The 16,452-nt window shown below is 43.0% G+C and overlaps 1 protein-coding gene across 5 annotated transcripts in view; it reads left to right on the forward strand.

Moving 5' to 3' along the window:
* Positions 1-16,452, forward strand: part of zbtb38 (zinc finger and BTB domain containing 38) — a 41,291-nt gene that overhangs the window by 10,611 nt on the left and 14,228 nt on the right. For 3 of the 5 annotated variants that reach the window (XM_033031946.1, XM_033031945.1, XM_033031947.1), the window contains exon 2: positions 1,926-2,029. The exons of the other annotated variants lie outside the window; for them this stretch is intronic. The gene's annotated coding sequence lies outside the window, so the exon portion shown is untranslated. The remainder of the gene's footprint in view (positions 1-1,925; positions 2,030-16,452) is intronic. 5 annotated transcript variants of the gene reach the window in all.

Raw genomic sequence — 16,452 nt, forward strand, 5'->3', positions numbered from 1 at the left:
CACTTTTTAATTTAATTTTAATTGTTCCCTTTTGCAATATTAAACCTTTGTTTCTATCCTGCAGTCGAGGAAACATAACTTTTCCAAATAGGGATTTTAATCCCCTTTTTCTCGGTTTCGGGAGAACAGTCCTGATGAAACCCATTGGATAACAAAAGGAGAAAGGACGGGAAAAACTCAGCTAGGTCGAGCAGTATCTGTGGAAGGAGAAACAGAGTGAAAGATTTGGGCTTTGGGATGAGGACACTTCATCAGAACTGGGAAAGGGAGAGAACAAATTAATTTCACGATGCAGAGAGGTTTGGGAAAGGATGGGGAGGGTGAAGCCATCACTGTCATGATCGTAGGTTGATGGGTTAATGGGATTAATGGGTTAATTAGTGGGAGGGAAATGGAATAGAAGCTAATCTTCTAATAGAAGATTCAAAGCAAGTTGGTGAGTGAGAATATAAACAGAGCAACATAAAAAGGGACAAAATGCAGAACGGAGAGATATCTTAATAGAAGCATATACAATTATGAAATGCAAGGTAGATTGTCAGTGCCTTTTTCCCCCAAGGTAGAAATGTCAAAGACTAGAGGGCATATATTTAAGGTGAAAAGGACAAAGTTTAAAGGAGATTTTTTACACAGACGGTGGTGGGAGCCTGGAATACACTGCCAGGGGTGGTGGTGGAGGCAAATATGATAGTGGAGCCTAAGAGGCTTTTAGACAGACACATGGATAAGCAGCGAATATGAATTGTGTGCGGGCAGAGGAGATCAGTTTTTCTTTGCTCTATGTTCGGCACGGACATTGTGGGCCAAAAGGTGTATTCCTGTGCCGTGCTGTTCTATGTCCTTTATGCAAAGCAGTCGGGCTAATGGAAAAAGAGAGAGAGAGGGAGAAACTGAGCCAATATCACAGATAGAAGATTTGCAGCAGAAATGGCCAGTTGGGTATAGATGGGCAAAGTAAGTTTCCAGAAGTTCTGGAATTTGATGTTGACTCCAGAAGGATGAAGCAAGTTGTGATGCTTGTGTTGGGCCTCGTTACTTCTCCATCCCACCCTCTCTCTCATCTATTTGTCTATGACCTCCTGCACTGCCATTATGAAACATTGTGTAAACTTAGAGGACAGCACCTTATCTTCTGCTGAGGCACATTCTGGCCTTCCAGTCCCAGTATTTAATTCCACATCTGACAACGCGATTAATTTATTTTCTCCTTTCCCCCATTCCAATGCAAGGTCTTTGATCTGAAGTCTTAATGTTGTTTTTCTTTTTCCACAGTTGCTGCCTGACTTACACTTGTGTAATGTCCTTTCATGATCTTTCCAGGACGTCCGAGTGTTCTTTATTGTCAATGAAATAAAGATATTATTATGATGTAGGAAATAGGGTACCTAATTTGCACAATCCTACTAAAAAGCAATGTAATAATAGCCAAGTAATTTGATTTCAATTATGTTAGATGGAGGATACCTTTTGGCCAGGGCATTGGTTTTCCCACACAATAATGAAGGATATTTTTAATGGCTATTTAAGAGGATTTGGCATAAATCGACGGCGAAAATGTTCACAGAAGGTTAACTTAACTATAGCTTAATGAAGTTTATTGCCACCTGCTTGATGTTTGGTGAAGCAGAAATAGTGAACAGTGAGAATCGTGACCTCTAAATGAACATAGTCTCTTTTCGCAGCTTTATCTGCCCAGGTTTTTCAAACGTTCAGTGCTTTCTTGTTGCTGCGCAGAAAATGGGAGGCAAGTCAGCAGTCTTGGCAATCCAGCCAAGTAGTCAAGGTCACAACCTACAAATAATGAGCTGGGAGTATCGGAGGGGAAACAAAACATCGCTACTTTATCTGGAATGTTTCAGTTCCTGTGTCACCGATGACAGAAGTTAAAGCTTCAACATATTCGTTTTATTTTTTGTTTGTTTCAGAATTAAAATTCTTCCCTAAGCTTGAAGATTAAAGTTCTCTGAAGAATGTACTTAAAATGGTTGCTGATTAAGAAGAGAATTCTGGGATTGCATGCATCATTCAGGTTGGTTAAAGATTTAATAGAAATGTTATTTAAAATCAAAATTGGCATTATTTTGACATCAGCTGGGCAAATCATGAAGTGTCACCACCGCAGGGGATTCATAGAATCTCTTGCCCAGAGTAGGGGAAATCGGGAACCTGAGGACGTAGCTTTAAGGTGAAGGGGGAAAGATTTTATAGGAATCTGAGAGGTAACTTTTGCACACAAAGGGTGGTGGGTGTTTGGAACTAGCTGCCAGAGAAGGTAGTTGAGGCATTGCAATGTTTACGAAACAATTAGACATGTACTTTTTTAGGATAGGTTCAGAAGGATATGGGCCAAACGCAGGCAGATGGGACTAGTGTAGATGGGATATGTAGTCAAGTTGAGCTGAAGGGCCCGTTTCCACTCTGTATGACTCTAGTAACACACTAAAGAGGCCAAGGAACTAGAGGAAAGATGGATGGGTGATTTTGAGAGTAGAATATTTGAGTTTGCACCGTACAAATTGGATATAAGCTGTTCTGAGTGTGCCACTTGTATGTGGGAAGTGAAATTTAAATAAGCCCATATGCAATTATATCTTTTGACATGTGAAACAAATAATCCAAGAGGGAACAGATACCATATCCAAAATCCTGGCCAGCTCGCGCAAACGTCCTGTTAGGCAATGGGACAACAACAATCGCGATGCTCTCAATTCGGGAGCTTAAGATTCAATCAGCTCTATAGTAGTAAATTGAACTATTTAGAATTTATATTAAGTACACTATTGCTGACTAAACATCTGAAGGACACAGTGCTGGAGTAGCTCAGAGGGTCAGGCAGCATTCTGGAGAACTTGGATAGAGTCGGGACTAATTATACACTGATCTCACACACGTCTGTTTTTATTAATTTTGATATTCTAGCATGCACTCTGATGTTCACTAACATGGTGGTTCTAATTGTGCAGTTAGTAGAAAAGGAATAGCTAGTACCTTGTCACCTTGGCTTGGAGGGAGAGCGAGGAACTTGACCCAGGGATGCTGAAGGAACACAAATGTATATTGTGAGCCTGAACGGTGTGACTTAATGGCGAATAGAATCAGTTAAATATTTACAACATGGAGGCTGTTCCACTCGGCATGTCGGTGCCAATTACTCCCCAGCCTTGTCCTATTTGCTCCTTTTCTGGTTCCTCGTGGTCAACATCAACGTGAAGAGTGTTTAAAATCTCTCATTTTGTGAGGGGGAAAAAAAGGTTCTTTCTATTTACTTTATCTCATCCCCTCCACATTTTGGATAGTTTGCTATTAGGCCTTTCTTGTAGCCTCCACTGTTACTAAGTAATCAATCCTAGCTTATCTAATTTTTCCTCATAGTTACAAATTTATAGTCCCAGCAAATGTTCATAAATCTTTTTCCCACCTTCTCCAGTGCAGTTGTATTGATCCTGTAATGTGGTAATGACATCTATAATACTGCACAAGCTGGGGCTTATTTATTGTTGTATACACTGTCGTTATAACTTCCTTCTCTCTCTCTCTCTCTCCCCCCCTTATAGTCTCGTCTTTGCAAATAAAGGATGGCATTCTGTTTGCCTTTTTAAGACCCTTATTGACCTGGCCGGATTCTTTCAGTCCAATCCAATGTTGGATTCTCCATACCACACAATATTTTCCTATCTATTGTACGATTCCCTCTGCTTTGGTGCATCTCACAAAATCTTAATTTTATTTGATTTGCCGTTTAGTTTAGTTTGGTGGAAACAGGCCCTTTGGCTCACCGAGTCCGCGCGGACCAGCAATCCCCGCGCATTAACACTGTCCTCCACGCACTGGGAACGATTTTACATTTATACCAAGCCATTTAACCCACAAACCTGTATGTCTTTGGAATGTGGGAGGAAACCCACACAGGTTGTGGGGGAGAACATACAAATTCCGTACAGACAGCACCCGTAGCCAGGATTGAACCTGGGTCCCTACCGCTGTGAGGTAGCAACTCTACCGCTGCACCACCGTTTATTTTAACTACTCGTCTTTGTTTTCCTAATTCCCCTTTCAATTCCCTGCGCTTTTTGCTTTATTCGGACCCAAGGTCCAGACAAGGGACAATATTACATAAAATACATTGCATATAAAAACCAAAAAAACATATAAAATCTTAGTATATCACTTATAAAAGCATCATAAATTATGTACAAAAAACACAATACATCATTTAAAATCCAGAATAAAAGAGAAAGATATTCTGGTGCTTTTGTTTTTGGTCTTACGCTCAAAGCACTGTCTCACCTGAGGCTCAAGACAGTCCTAATCATTCCTTTTTGTGGGGACAAGTTTACCATGAATCCCTTGAATCTTACTTGAGTTCTTCCCATTTCTCTGAGGCAGTTGCTTTTACCAATCCATTAAATCACTTGCTAAATCACTTCTTAATCAAGTAAAATTGAGTTGTCCCAATTTAGATTTTTTTCTCCCATTTTATCTTTGGTATTTTCCATAACTAGGGCAAATCTAATTGAGTTACGATCATAGTCACAAAAATGCTCCTTCAATTTTCCTTGCCAAAAACCAAACCCAGATCTGCACATTCTCTTGATAGACACAAAATGCTGGAGTAACTCAGTGGGACAGGCATCTCTGGAGAGAAGGAATGGGTGACGTATCGGGTCGAGACCCTTCTTCAGACTGAAAGTCACAGGATAGGGAAACGAGAGATGTGGACGTTGATGTAGAGAGATATAGAACAAATATGCAGATATGCAAAAAAGTAACAATGATAAAGGAAACAGGCCATTGTTCGCTGTGGTTGGGTGAGAACAAAAAGCTGGTGTGACTTTGGTGGGGGAGGGATGGAGAGAGAGGGAATGCAGGGGTTACTTGAGGTTAGAGACATCATTGTTCATACTCCTGGGCTGTAAACTACCCACAGGGTACCCAGGTGTACTCATGAATATCGATCTCTCTAACCAAGTAACCCCTGCATTCCCTCTCTCTCCAGAGATGCTGCCTGACCCGCTTTCCACCATTACTCCAGTTACCCCAGCATTTTGTGTCTATCTTCGGTTCAACCAGCATCTGCAGTTTCTTTCTGCATATGCTCAAGTGAACAATGAATGAATGAATACTTTATTGTCACATGTGACAAGTCACGGTGAAATGTTTTGCTTGTATACCCAAGGTATGCAATAGTCGCCACATAAAGGGCACTGCCAAGGTTACAAAGTATCCCACACAGGGTCCACATTTATTCTTCCCCAGCCCCCCCCCCTCCCCCTCACGGCGGTCCCCCCCCCCCCCCCCCCCACTCTTGCTGAACGCCACTGAGTAGCTCTCTGACCTTTTATACCTTTCAGTTTATTTTAGAGACATCGCATGGAAACAGGCCCTTCAGCCCACGGAGTGCACGCCAAATATCAATCACTAGTTCGACTGTATGTTATCCCACTTTCTTATTCACACCCTACACAGTAGGGGTAATTTACAGAGATCAATTAATCTACACACCTGCATGTCTTTGGGATGTAGGAGGAAACCAGAGCACCTGGAGGTAACTCATGCGCTCACAGGGAGAACATGCAAACTCCATACAGACAGCATCCAAGGTCAGGATTGAATGAGAGTCTCTGACACTGTAAGACAGCACCTTATCATTGGTAGCTGCGCCACGGTAACTTAACCCACTTGTCAAATATTTGCTTACAAACTTGTTTTTCTATCTCCCTCAAACTGCTTTTTCTCTTTAATTCAACTTCAATTGATTGTTTTCTCTTTGAGTTGTAGGTGTTATTGCCCCCTCTTTCCTGTCTGGAAATCCTGTAATCAGTCACATTAAGTTGGCATTTCTGTCATATTGTCTGTAATACCTGCAGAATATTTAACGGCACTTTGTGACCTGGTCCACTGGAGATTCTTGTCAATAGTAATCCCCAAAATGTGAATCCGTACCACAAAATTGCAGGGTACTGGATATATAAATAAAATGCTAAAAACATTCAGGATGTTGGGCAGCATCTTTGGAAAGAGAAACAGTTAATACTTCAGATGAAAGATCCTTCATTGCAACTGATGAGTTCTGATGAAGGATCTTCAACTTGATGCAAGGACTCTGTTTCTCTTTCCACAGATGTAAACACAACGAGGTTGATGATGGAAATCCATTGACTCTTCTCCCGTGGAACATCTCAAGTGGAGGTGGCGAGAATGTCGTACCTGGCAATTGTGTGACATTAATGTTGCCTATCGACCCTACCTGAATATCATCCATATTGGCACCAATGGCTTTTTTCGGAGCTGTGAATACGACCCTCATCTAGTTTTGTCATGGAGGGAAGGAACTGAGAGTGATTGGGCCAAGACTGTTGCTTCTTGTAACTGTTTCAGCAATGACCCAGGGCTGCAATGAATCATTCCAGCCACCTTCCAGAAGCTTTAATGAATATTGGTCCTGACCGGAAACGTCGCCTACCCATATTCTCCAGAGATGTTGCCTGATCCGCTGAGATATTCCAGCACTTGTATCTTTAAAAAAAAAATAGTTTGTAAACCTTGGAGTTTAGAAAAATGAAGGGTGACCTTATTCAAACATCCTAAGGGGGAGATCTCTAGTGGGAGAGTCTCGAGCAAGGAGACATCACTACAAAATAAAGGGCAGTATCGTTGCTGCTTTAGAGCAACAGAAACCCGGGGTCGATCCTGACTGTGGGTGCTGTCTGTATGGAGTTTGTACGTTCTCCCTGTGATCGCATGGGTTTTCTCAGAGTGCTCCGGTTTCCTCCCACACTCCAAAGATGTACAGGTATGTAGGTTAGTTGGCGTTGGTAAAACTGTCCCCAGTATGTTGGATAGTGTTTGTGTGCAGGATGATCACAGGTCGGTGCGGTCTCAGTGGGCCACTGGGCCTGTTTCCGTGCTGTATGTCTAAAGTCTAAAGGCTGCTCATCTTAAACTGAGGTACAGTATGTTGAAATTTCTTCTCTCAGAGGGTGGTAGATCCTTGGAATTCTCTCCCTCGGCAGCTGATGGAAGCTGGATCATAAGATGTATTTAAAATGGAGTTGGGTAAATATTTGCTAGATTGTGGAGTGGAGAGTTATGGAGAATTGGCAAGGGAGTTGAGACCAGCCTAGTCAGCGATATATTAAATGGCAGGGGAGCCTTGAAGAGCCTGACAATCAACTTCTGCTTCTATTTTCATGTGTTGTAGAAGCTCTCTTTGATCAGAACCAGATTTTTCCTAACACTCAAAATCTTAATGAAAAACGTGCTGGAATATTTGACCATTTGAATTCTCTTAAATTATTGTAAAGAAACTTCCCACAAGACTTGTGAATGAGTTATGGATTCATATGATACCTTTTGAGCTTTGCTATTATTTAACAATTCTTTGTAAAACCCAATAACCTAGAGAGAATGTTATGTGATGTTGAATTCTATTGATATATTGAGAGAAATATAAAAAATGCAACCTATTTAATATTAATTAGAAGTTAACGTACCAATGTTGTTGGGAAAAGCTCAACATGTCTATTGGAAACACATTATCTGTGTGGCGCAGTGGTAGAGTTGTTGCCTAACAGCGCCAGAGATCTGCGTTCGATCCTGACTATGGGTGCAGTGTGTATGGAATTTGTATGTTCTCCCTGTGACACGTGGGCTTTCTACGGGTGCTCCGGTTTCCTCCCACATCCCAACAATGTGTAAGTTTGTAGATAAATTGGCTTCTGTAAATTATCTCTAGTGTCTAAGATAGAACTAGTGTATGGGTGATCATTGGACGGTGCAGACTTTGTGAGCCAAAGGGCCTGTTTTCACGCTGTATCTTTAAACTAATTTAGTAAAATGAAAATCAACTTGGTTTTGAAGATTGAAGTAAATAAATATGGCATTGTGATTTAACCTTTTGGACAGCTGAATTTAAAAAAAAAAAAAAAAAAAAAAAAAAAAATGGGGAACATCTTAGAAAGCCAGAGCTGTTCTCAGGGTCTGACCTCATTAACAATGGCACTGGTAGAAAATATGCTTAATTCCTACCTACCCCATTTCAGTTTTGCACTGTAGAGCCAGGCGACTCTCCTCTGTCTAACCACCATAGTCCCGCCGAGCCTGGGGGGCATCTGCCCAAATATATTTTGTGCTCTGAGCCTAAACCAATCTTTTAAAAGCATATCAATGTGTTAATGTTATAGGCTACGAGACTGAGATTATAATAAATTAATGAGGGTCTTGTCTGATTCATGCTAGGGAAAATGGATGAAGAGCAAGATTAGGGTAGGTAGGCAGGCCTTATCAATACAGGAATTAACAGTGAAACTGATATGTAAACACAGTCATAGAGCATGGAAACTGTCCCTTCAGCCCAACTTGCCCACACCAACAAACATGCCCCAACTACATTAGTCCCACCTGTCTGTGTCTGGCCCATATCCCTCTCAGCCTATTCTATCCATGTACCTGTCTAAATATTTCTTAAATGTTGTGATAGTACCTGCCTAGTATCTTTTTCCCCTCACCTTAAACTTGGGTCCACCGGTTCATGATTCCCCTACTCTGGCTAAAAGACTCTGTGCATTTAACCCATTTATGATGTCTAAGATCATCCCTCATCCTCCTGCACTCCAAGGATGAAAGTCTAAGCCTGCTCAACCACTCCCTCTAGCTCAGGCCTCGAGTCCTGGCAACATCCTCATAAATCTTTTCTGCTCCCATTCCAGCATACCAATATATTTCCTCTAACAGGGTGACCTAAGCAGAACATAATAATACTCTAAATATGGCCTCACCAATGCCTTGTACTGCTGCAGCATGACCTTCCAACCTCTATGTTTAGGAAAGAACTGCAGATGCTGGTTTAATTCGAAGGTAGACATAAAATACTGACTGACTCAGCCTGAAGAAGGGTCTCGACCCGAAACGTCGCCTATTCCTTCTCTCCAGAGATGCTGCCTGTCCCGTGTCATTCCAGCATTTTGTATCTACCTCCCAATACTCCATACTCTATACTCCATACTCTGACTGATGAAGGGCAATGTGCTGAAACCTGTCAAGTAGAATGCACTGGGAGAGGGAAAGATAGAGGCTGATATTATGACTCTTTCAAAATGAAATATCTCTTGAGAGAATAATTTTGGGAGGCTGGAGCTGTTATGCAATAACTGTTTACTTTCCGAGTGGCAATGGTTTCATTCCACTACCATCTTGTTACTCACTGGCACCATGAATGTTTAGTCCTTTTTAGTTGGGGGAGGTGAGGTTGAGAAGTTGAATGTACCCCACTGGGAAGACATTGCATTTTGGAATAGTTTAGCATTTGAGGAGTTTAGTCAAACTAGGAACTCTTCAAGATCAAATTATATAAGTATCTTGAAAAAGAAACTCAGCCAGTTATCAAACAGGGCAGAGAAACCATAGACAAAATGAAGAACGTGTGCACTGCTCCAACTAAGATTTTTGCAATTCTTTTGTACGTACTCCTATCTTGACACGAGTAGCCGATGTTCTGTTGCAGCAAATTATCATGGTTTCTCATTAAAACAGAAATGGTCTGTAAATATGTTGCAATTAAAGGGCCTGTCCCACTTTCACGTGTTATTCACAAATTCTCCCGAGTTTTCCCCTTGATTCAAACTCGCAGAATGGTTGTAACGAGTCCGTAGGAGTTTGTAGATGTATCGTAGCGGCTCGTTATGCTAGCCGTAGGTACTGGTGGCATCAGGTAAGTCGGGACGTTTTTTCCAGCCCGATGAAAAACGTCCTTGAGTAAATAAAATGGTCGGGATGAAAGAATTTGCAACTTTTTACTCGTAAGGAGGGCATCGAAATAATGGTCGGAATTCGTAGACTTACTCGTAGGAGTTCGTAGGAGTTTGTGAACATAGTCGTGGAAGGTCGTAGGAGTTCGTAGATTACCACGATCTTGATTTTTTTTTTAGGTCCTTTAAACTCGGCAGAGGTTTTGAATTAAGTCGTGAAAGTGGGACTGGCCCTTAAGGCTCGATTTGCAAGTTGGAGCTCTGCTTTGTACAGCCTCCACTCCGGCAGACTACCTCCTTTGAAATACTTTGTTTTACATGCACCATATTATCCCCCAATGAATGAAATTTTAATAGAAAATAAATTCAACCTGCATTAGGCTTTTTAATTGTGATCTGGGAGAGGGTGGATGAGCTAACGGAAGTGGAAAGTGTAGCGTGTTTATAAAAGCAACTCACTCTTAATCATTTTATTTGCTTTTGTGCAAGACGCTCAAAGCTGTTCCTATAATACAGAGGTCCTAGCACCACCTTGTGGGGGAAAGCTTCAATAATTCTTGATGACAAAACTTATTTGAATCTTCTGAGCTTCCTTATCCAAGTCTAAATGAGGAACTGCTTACAGTATTTCAGACTTCCTTTTATACTTTAAGAGAAATTTTGCCTGGTGTCGATAAGGTGAATGTTAATGACGTGTTGCTGGATTTGAATGGCGTAGTTGGCTTGAAACCAGCTTAAATAACGTTTTAGAGTCTGAAGAAGGGTCTTGACCCGAAATGTCACCTATTCCTTCGCTCCATAGATGCTGCCTCACCCGCTGAGTTTCTCCAGCATTTTTGTCTACCTTCGATTTTTCCAGCATCTGCAGTTCTTTCTTAAACATAAATAACGTTTAATGTCTGAGGATTTCATTTAGAAATATTTTTTCTGGAAACCAGTCAAATATATTTCTAGTGGGACCTCTTCATCTTAGACTTGTCAATTTAAAATGCATCAACGTGGTAAATGGGCAGTAGATCTCCTTATTATTCAGAAGGGATGATAGGTTTCAGAAGGTAGAGTTCCCAGCAACTATTATTTACAAGGTAGAATGTTTATTGTGTGTGGAGGCCAGGCATTAATTATTTCCAGCTTGTGTTTGAAATATTCTCCCTTGCTTCTTCAAGTCTGTCAACTACAATATAAGATACTTGGATAAAAGCTTGAAGTTAAATACTTGGTTACAGAGAAAGAGTAAAATCCCTCTGGTTGGAAGGAAATACTGGCATATTTACGATGAGGAAATTGCCCCGGTTGCATCAGATCAAGACCAGTCTCTCTGATCCCATCTCTCTCAGTCCCTGGTTTGCATTTCAAGCTCTCGTTTCCCATTCTTTAATATCTTGGAGGGTTTTGAAACACTTTTGACAATTGTTTTTGTTTCAATGTCGCAATTATCTTGATAACACAGGAAACCCAGTAGATTCAAATGGAAATAGCTTTAAACCACACTGCACTTTTGCACTTGAGAGTGGTTTCAAATATATGTTGGAGGCACAGGAGAGATGCTGGAATCTGGAGCAAAAAAACAAACTGCTGGAGGAAGTCGGGAATCTGAACAGCATGTTCGGGGGGTGGGGGCATAATTGTGGGGGGTGAGGAGAGGGAGAGGGGTACGTGTGGGTGGAAAGGTGGGTGGGGGAGGAATTGTCAAGACTCTGCATCAGGACTATACTATTGGCAGACACAAGGGACTGCAGATAGTCATACGATGTGGAAACAGGCACTTTGGCCCAACTTGCCCATGCTAACCAACATGCCATCTAGACCAGTCCCACCTGCCTGTAGTTGGCCCATATCCCTCTAAACCTATCCTGTCCATATACTGGTCCAAATGTTTTTTAAACATTGTGATTAGTATCTGCCTCACCTACCTCCTCCAACAGCTTGTTCAATACACCCATCAAAATTTGTGTGTAAAATAAATGCCTCTCAGGTTCCTATTAAATCGATCCCCCCTTGCCTTAATGCTGGAATTTTGAGCAAAAAACAGTGTTGGAGGAACTCAACGGCAACATCTGTGGAGGGGATGAACAGGCGACATTTTGAATCAGAACCCTTTTTCAGACTGAAGAAGGGTCCTGATTCAAACCATTTGAATTAACCAGCATCTGTAGTTATTTCTTTCTCCGAAATGTCACCTGTCCAGTTCCTCCACAGATTCTGCCTGATCTGCCAAGTTCCCCCAGCACTTTGTGTTCTGTTATACCATTGACAATTGACTGGCAATACCGGGATCTGACTGTTTGAAATTTGAATAGATTCGCCAGCAACAGAATTCAAATAAGTCTGGTAACAATTTTGAATCAATATCCAGGCCAAATGAATAGTCACATAGATGAGTTTGACGCCCACTCAAATAAAGCAGTGAAGCTAATTTTTATCACTATTGTCAACATTCAGTGTTAAGACTCTGCTGCAGATATGTATCTGACTGAAAGGTAATTAACCTTTTAAAACTCACTTTGGAAAGCATTTAAAATATTTCCCTATATGTATATGCATTTTATTCTTATCTAACAAAGTTGGTCTGGTGCTCTTTATGTCAGAGGTCAAACAACTGCCACGTGAGCTTTGTTCCATGTACTCTGGTAATTTATACAAAATTAAAGAGCTGAAACCCTGAATTTTGTCCCATTATGAAAGTTAACCAGACTTTGGCAGCCTACATTTTTAAATAGTTAAGGGAAATGTTTTCCTGGCACCAGATCATATTTAGTTTAGAGACAAAGTGTTTAAGAAGGAACTGCAGATGCTGGCAAATCGAAGGTAGACAAAAGTGCTGGAGAAACTCAGCGGGTGCGGCAGCATCTATGGAGTGAAGGAAATAGGCAACGTTTCGGGCTGAAACCCTTCTTCAGACTGATGTAGGGTGGGGGGGGGGGGGGGGAGGGGGGAAGAAGAAAGGAAGAGGAGGAGCCAGAGGGCTGAGGGAGAGCTGAGGAAGAGACGATAAGGGCTACAGGAAATTGGAGAAGTCAATGTTCATGCCGTTGGGGTGTAAACTACCCAAGCGCAATATGAGGTGCTGCTCCTCCAATTTCCGGTGGTATTCACTCTGGCCATGGAGGAGGCCGAGGATAGAAAGGTCGGATTCGGAATGGGAGAAGGAGTTGAAGTGCTGAACCACCGGGAGATCAGATTGATTATTGCGGACCGAGCTGATGTGTTCGGCGAAACGATTGCCAAGCCTACACTTGGTCTCGCCGATGTAGATCAGCTGACATCTAAAGCAGCGGATGCAATAGATGAGGTTGGAGGAGGTGCAGGTGAGCCTCTGTCGCACCTGGAACGAATGCTTGGGTCCTTGAATGGAATCGAGGGGGGGGGGGGTACATCACTTGCGGTTGCAGGGGATAGTGCCCGGGGGGGGGGGGGTGGTACGGGTGACCAGGGAGTTACGGAGGGTGCGGTCTTTGTGGAGGTGGTGAAAATGACGGAGGACTATTTGTTGTATGTGACGGCTAGTAGGGTGGAAGGTGAGGATTAGGGGGACTCTGCCCTTGTTACGAGTGGGGGCGGATGGGGAGAGAGAGCAGTGTTACGGGGTATTGAAGAGACCCTAGTGCAAGCCTCATCTATAGTGGGGGAGGAGAACCCCCGTTCCCTGAAGAATGAGGACATTTCTGATGCCCTGGTGTGGAACACCTCATCCTGGGAGCAGTGTAGACTGAGGAATTGGGAGTAGGTGATGGAGTCCTTACAAGAAGCGGGGTGGGAAGAAGTGTAGCCTAGCCGTGGGAGTCAGTGGGTTTATAGTACATGTCGGTCAGAAGTCTATCCCCTGTGATGGAGATAGTGAGGTTTAGAAATATTAGGGAAGTGTCTGAAGTGGTCCAGGTGTATTTGAGTGCCGGATGGAAGTTAGTGGTGAAATGATAGCCTGGTATATAGGTATATCTCTGACTTGTGCTAAAGAATAACACAACATGACATGGCCGTGCCTTCAATTTTATCAGTGAAGACTAAGTGGGACCCGTTGGGTCCCAGTCACACGGGAGGCCTGGTCCCCCAACACAACCCGTTCCCCCAACACAACCCGTTCCCCCCAAACCAATATTCCACCACTCACCCATAGCCCCTAACTGCGCCGGCGTGGCTCATTTCCCCTCATCTCCCAGCACTCTCTCTTCCCCCCCCCCCCCCTTCCTCTTCATTCGTGGGAGGGGAGTGGGGATGTGTGGGCATGGGGGTGGAGGTGGGGGGGAGTGCATGGTGTGGGGGGAGGGGGGTGTGCGGGAGGGGTGTGGGGGTGTGGGGTGGGAGGGCAGGTATGTATGTGTTGCATCACTTGTTTTCTTCAGGAGGGGGCTGTTGGGGCCGGTGCGGGAGGGGGGAGCATCTTGCACCCGAGGTAGGGGGACGGCTTCAGGCGGGGCCTGTCGGGGACCAGTGGGGGCAGCAAGTGTGTGTGTGTGTTGCCCGTGTGTGTGTGTGTTGCCCGTGTGTGCGTTGCCCGTGTGTGTGTTTGTTGCCCGTGTGTGTGTGTGTTCGTTGCCCGTGTGTGTATGTGTGTGTGTTGCCCGTGTGTGTGTGTGTTTGTTGCCCGTGTGTGTATGTGTGTGTGTTGCCCGTGTGTGTGTGTTTGTTGCCCATGTGTGTGTGTTGCCCGTGTGTGTGTGTTTGTTGCCCGTGTGTGTGTGTTTGTTGCCCGTGTGTGCGTGCGTTGCCCATGTGTGTGTGTTGCCCGTGTGTGTGTTTGTTGCCCGTGTGTGTGTGTGTGTGTGTGTTGCCCGTGTGTGTGTTTGTTGCCCGTGTGTGCGTGCGTTGCCCGTGTGTGTTGCCCGTGTGTGTGTGCTTTGTGCGTGTGTGTTGCCCATGTGATTTGTGTGTGTGTGTGCACATGCGAACACAATGGCCTTGCTGGGAGGAGAACTTGGGACTGAAGGACCGCAGTGTCCTTGCATCCTGGTGCTGCCAATAGTTTCTGGAATGGCTCGAATCTGAAAACCATAATCTCTGAGCGGCTTTAAAATGCAGGTGAAATGTGACGCTATTGTTATTGGCCATTATGTGGGAAAAACAATTCAGCTTCCAATGGTGGGATCGTGTCCTTTTAAAAAAGGGCTGTTTCATCATTTGTAAGATCTCTTCCATGTACGCTGGTCATTTTCTTTGGTGAAATGTTGTAGTTTAAATTACCATGATGGGAAAGTCACACTGCTTGGAAACTGTGTTTATTGGTGTTATTATTAATTTGTATTAGAAAGGTAGGATGGTGTGAACTTCTAGGCAGGCTTTGAACTGGAATAATAGTAGAAAATATTACAGTGTTAAATCCAAGGCCACATATATGTTGTTTTCATAGGAAACATAGGACATAATGTGATTCGCCAGAATGTTGTTTTTTTAAATGCTCTTGTAAATATAAATCTTGCAATCAAATAGAAGATGCAGAAAGACGCCGCGCAAGTAAGGCAACATCTTTCTCAGTAGGGCAGCTTATCGTAATTACAGGTAATGTTACTAACCTGAAGAATTAACTTTTTCTCTCTCCGCCTGCATTGTTTGACATGCTAAGCACTTACTGCAATTTCTTGTTTTTAATTTGATTTTAAACATGCCTGGTATTTTGTTTTGGTACAATTGTTAGCCACAATGAAGTATGTTTTTCTGACCATAGCTCAGAAAATGTCTGATGCAGCCAGGAGTGGGCCACACAACCCCTTGAGCCTGCTGTGTGATTCAGTTAGTGTAAGGCTGATCTGATCTTGGCCTCCATTTTCCTGACTTCATCATCACCACGCTCCAAAAATCTGCTCCAGAGTTTTCTCAAAAGACTGGGTCAGAAAGGGAATTATTGAGTTTGGCTGAAATTGTTCTTTATAAACTGGCAGAATATTGATAGCCCACCAAAAATGTGAGTTTTGAAGGAGCTCCATTGCACAAGCAGTGAGCAGCTCAGCCAGTGACAACAAATGCAAGGTGTATTGACATTTTAAATTGTAATAGAAATATTACACATTCTTGTCACTAAAAGCTAGCAGCTTTAAGATGCTTTTAACTTTGGTGATGCAGCAAGGAATATAAAAATGGAAGCTGAATAATTGCATTGGAGAACTGTATGTGACAATGTTGAATTGAGATTGTAATACAAGCACAACTGCAATGCTTAGCAGCTGTTGTTCATCAGTCCCTTCCCTTATTTCTCAGCTACCAACCTGCCACCCACTCACACATTCCAGTGGGCTGACCTGGGTTCTGCCTCTCCCCAAGAGCTGTGGAAGCACATTGTAACTTCCCATTCAAATATAGAATTGCATTCTATGTTGTCTTGCTTCGTTTGAATTTTTGTTCCCAGAGCTATTTGATGAACATAAGGAGCAGGAGTCGAGCCTGTTGTATAGTTCTGCCAGTTCAAGGCTAATCTGAATTTCACCTCCATTTTCTTGCCGGTTTATCACTATCATAATCCTGGTCCAAAAATCTGCTTGGATTATTCTCATAAGACAATATAACTCAATAAGACAAGGTAGCACAGTGGCGCAGCAATAAAGTTGCTGTCTTACAGCGTCAGAGACCCAGGTTTGATACTGACTACGGGTGCTGTCTGACTGAGTTTGTACTTTCTCCCTGTGACAGCGTGGGTTTGCCCCAGTTTCCTTCCACACTCCAAAGACATGCAGGTTTGTAGGTTAAGATAGACACAAAATGCTGTGGTAACTCA

Source organism: Amblyraja radiata, chromosome 13 (genome assembly GCF_010909765.2).
Source record: "Amblyraja radiata isolate CabotCenter1 chromosome 13, sAmbRad1.1.pri, whole genome shotgun sequence".
Classification (NCBI taxonomy): domain Eukaryota; kingdom Metazoa; phylum Chordata; class Chondrichthyes; order Rajiformes; family Rajidae; genus Amblyraja; species Amblyraja radiata.